The 5,000-nt window shown below is 37.1% G+C and overlaps 1 protein-coding gene across 1 annotated transcript in view; it reads right to left on the reverse strand.

The window, feature by feature from the left end:
* LOC122352035 (RNA-binding motif, single-stranded-interacting protein 1) overlaps positions 1-5,000 on the reverse strand; it is a 56,944-nt gene that overhangs the window by 37,487 nt on the left and 14,457 nt on the right. The gene's annotated exons all lie outside the window — the stretch shown is intronic.

Here is a 5,000-nt window from a genome sequence, read left to right on the forward strand (position 1 = left end):
GGCCAGACGGTGGAGGAGAGGCCGAGAGACGGATAGAATGTCGTTCCTGAGAGGAGGAACAATGTGACTGGTGTTTCACCTGCCATTTCAACCCCAGTCTTGATCCCATTATAGAGCTCCAGTTTCCCTCCACCAGAAGCTTATTGATCTCCATAGTAAGAGCTCGGGGCTGCGTTTCATAACTCGGCTTTAGCAAACATCAGCGGCTTGTTGTGCAGTCTTCGTATTGGTCACGTGAACGCAGGTTGAGATTAACAAGAGGTGCACGATCTTTGGTGCTGGTGGGTTAAATAAACGATACAGGGGGGTTTTTTGTTGTTGAGCTCGAGTCGTCTTAAAAGGAACGCGTTCGCAAAATGTAGATCAACGCGCAACAATTTGCAAATGCAGATGCATCGATCAAATCAGATCGTGAAACTAGTCGGAGGATAGTCTTTAGGAAACAGCTCAATAAAACCAGAAACATATACATATACTCACACACACACACATACACACACAAAACACACATATATACACACACATATATACACACAGACACACACACATATATACACACACACACACACACATATACACACATACACACATACACACACACACACACACATATATACACACACACACACACACACATATATACACACACACACACACACACACATACACACACACACACACACACACACACACACACACACACACACACACACATATACACACACACACACACACACACATACACACACACACATACACACACACACACACACTCACACACACACACAAACACACATACACACACACACATACACACACACACACACACACACACACACACACACACACACATACACACACACACACACACACACACACACACACACACACACACACACACACACACACACATATGCACACACACACACACACACATGCACATACACACACACACACACACGTATACACACACACACGTATACACACACACACACACACACACACACACACACACACACACACACACACACACACACACACATACACACACACATATACACACACACATATATACACATACGCACACACGTATACACACACACACACACACACATATACACACACACATATATATTGTTAAATATGAAAATATGAACTATTGTATTACATTATAATGTTATGTATAATCTGCAGTACATATACATACAAGGAATACACTTTTTAAATATATCTGTTTTAGTTAGATAAACATGGGAAAATGTAGGTAACGTAGCCTATATATGCTGAGATTCAGTTCGTTTTGGTGATATGATTAATCCGTTTATAGAAAGGAAACTCAAATGGCAGAAAGCGGTTTTCCTTCGGTTTTATAAAAACACAATGTAAAACAAATGTATCAAATATAATATTATATATATATATATATATATATATATATATATATATATATATAGTGTCAAAAGAGATCACATCCAAACAAAAGCTTTTGTTGACATAAAACCATCATATATTCATCAGCCAGAGCTTTCTCTAGTGTGCAAAGGTTCTCCATGAGATCTCATGATGCTGGAAAATAGCCGGTCTATAGACGGGTTAGAGCGCAGTGTAAAGTAACTCTTGAAAATGTTTTCACTTCATTTCCAGCTAGACGACGTTTCCTTAAGGACAGGCTCTAGTCTGGATACACGCAAAGGTGAAAGTGTCTTGAAAGCCATATCCTCTGATTTGCATGAAAATGCGACTTACAGACGCTTACGTTAAGTGGATTTTTTTTGGAGTGTAAAATCCTCTCAGCAACATCTCACAAGCATAGTACTCGTGCTTTTTTGCTATCTTCAGAAGCATTCAGGATAAAACGTAAACTATTTTACATCCCGGCATGCTTTTTTAAAAAATACAGAAGAAATATATATATATGTATATATAAAAAATAAACACGATCTTGTGCTTCAGAGGACAGAAATTAAGACAATATCCTAAGATTCTCCAGGAACACAAAGCAGACTGGACTGATTCCAGGAACAAATCATCTTCACACTGTGTGTGTTTTATGATGCCAGTTTCTAGGCTGCCAAAACATACATATCCTGCGTATAGAGCGTCATGTCCAAAGAGACGCACAGGCCCTTCTGAATCTTGATTTTGGCACCAAAACCTATGCTAACAAACGCACCACGTGGAGAAAAAAAAGTAACTTAATTTCTATCCACCTACCTACCTAAAATGATAGAGATAGACAGGTAAAAAAAAAAAAAAAAAAATTCATTATATATATATATATATATATATATATATATATATATATATATATATATATATATATATATATATATATATATATATATATATATATATATATATATATATATATATATATATATATATATATATATATATATATATTATTTGTTATAGAAATTACATACCTATATAAAATATACAATACATATCTGAATATATATTAAAAACATTTAGCATACTATTTTATTATATTGAAATTATTTTCCTAAATAAGTAAATTCGTTTTTGTTGGTATTTGACATAACGAAAATATCAATACATAAATTAAAGGGCTCTGTGGAATCAGTTTTATTTTTTCTCCCAAATTTAATTTTTTCCCCCTTTCTTTTTTTATCGTTTTAATGGTAAACTACACTTTGTTAATCAAAAAGTATGTTTTTCACGAAACCTATGCAAGTTAGCAGCAATTCATTTAACGATAATTACGTTTTTAACGCCCCAAAGACATGCATTTAGTTTATTTTTAAATTCTGTGTTTTTAATTAAAACATTTTCTGGATTCCATTTGAACGATTTAACTAAATGTGCTTTTACATTTCAATATTTTCTTTTAACAAAAGGACCACGTTTTTTCATTATTGCTTGAAAATAAAGCTTTATTAGTCCAATCGGTCACAACACATGCGCACAAGTAATATATTTCTGTCACAAGGTTTATATTTTATTTTCACTTTTATTTCAAACGGGCTGCCGTGAAGGGTTTGAAACGATCGAACGCTCGTGAAGTGACTCGAGAGCATGCTTAACTTAATTTTGCTGACATTAGTCATTTCATTTTCAGTCTATCTGGCGATGCTGACTATAATGAAGGTTGAAATAAATAAATAAACCTTTTTAATCTTTCCATTTCAGGGGAAATGCATCAATACCGAGATGCAGAGCATCCTCAAAAGGCTGGAAAACATGAAACTATACTGCATCTGTAACCTTAAAGAATCATGTCAACGGTCTTCTAAAGATGATCCTCCAGAAGCATGTAACTCCGACCTCAAACCGTTCCCATAGAAGTGACCCGGAGAAGGTTACATGCGAAAGGTCAAAGGACAAATGGCTTTAGGCATCAGGATGAGATTAAGCTAAATACGGCGAAGGGTTAGACGATCATACCACTGAACCGCCGATGCAAAGCCCGGCACTAATCCAGAGCCTCGATCACAGCCACACACGAACCCGCTCCTTCTCTTTTACACCGCCGCAGCTTTCTAATCAAAGACGCCCCTTCAACTCCTTCAAGGACAAACCTGTGGCGTCGCCAGACGTGCAGTCTGGGATCTGAAATGCTGTTCGCGCGATGCAAATATATCCAAAGCTGGATTTCTCAAAGAAACAAAAGACACGTTGACCTCCGCATTCAACGGCTCCGATCCTCTGAACGCTTCTCTGCTGCAGATGCTTGAGAGGCGTCCGGGACGCTTTAGGTCGCTATTAATTACCCCAAAGAAAGACCACAGTGCGATTTCTCAAGGCTGAAATGAATGCGTTCGTGAATGCATGTAAAAATAACCAAAAGATCTATTTGCATTTTGTGATATCAATAAAAATCCACCAATAAATATGCATGCAACAGTAGTGTATTGCATCAATATTTTCTACAAAAATGTTTTTTTTATTCTACTTTATTAATAAAGTATTTGTGATTAAATAAATGTATTATGTATATATGTTTAAATTAAATATACACTGTATACACACACATATGTGTGTGTGTGTGTGTGTGTGTGTGTGTGTGTATATATAGTATATACGTATACACACACACACACACACACACACACACACACACACACTGTAACAAATACAGATAACAAACATGTTCATGTAAAAATATATTTGCAGAGAAACTTCTGCCACCATATACTATACGTGTGTGTGTGTGTGTGTGTGTGTGTGTGTGTGTGTGTGTGTGTGTGTGTGTAGTATATATGTACACACACACACACACACACACACACAGTAACAAATACAGATAACAAACATGTTAATGTAAAAATATATTTGCAGGGAAACTTCTGCCACCATATACTATACGTGTGTGTGTGTGTGTGTGTGTGTGTATGTGTGTGTGTGTGTGTGTGTGTGTAGATATATATATATCACACACACACACACACACACACACACACACACACACTGTAACAAATACAGATAACAAACATGTTCATGTAAAAATATATTTGCAGGGAAACTTCTGCCACCATATACTATGTGTGTGTGTGTGTGTGTGTGTGTGTGTGTGTGTGTAGTATAGTAGTGTGTATATAGCATACACACACACACACACACACACACACACACACACTGTAACAAATACAGATAACAAACATGTTCATGTAAAAATATATTTGCAGGGAAACTTCTGCCACCATATACTATACTATACGTGTGTGTGTGTGTGTGTGTGTGTGTGTGTGTGTGTGTGTGTGTGTGCGTGCATGCGTGTGTAAAGTGAGAGGAAGTTTGATGAAGGGCTCAGAGGAGGAAAATGAGACTTCAAAGTCACATCAGTGGTCTTTCATCCAGTAACTGGATCACTCCGTGTTTGTGCTACAGCGATGCACCAAAACAAACCGATCCGTCTCAAAAGATCCCGCTCTTGTTCTTTTCGAATTCGTGCCGGGAAAAACGGCACGTACCGTACAACACGACCACACAAACATTTCGATCTTGAACGCGTTTCTACACCCCAACACCGTGACCGG

Source organism: Puntigrus tetrazona, chromosome 9 (genome assembly GCF_018831695.1).
Source record: "Puntigrus tetrazona isolate hp1 chromosome 9, ASM1883169v1, whole genome shotgun sequence".
In the NCBI taxonomy this organism is placed as follows: domain Eukaryota; kingdom Metazoa; phylum Chordata; class Actinopteri; order Cypriniformes; family Cyprinidae; genus Puntigrus; species Puntigrus tetrazona.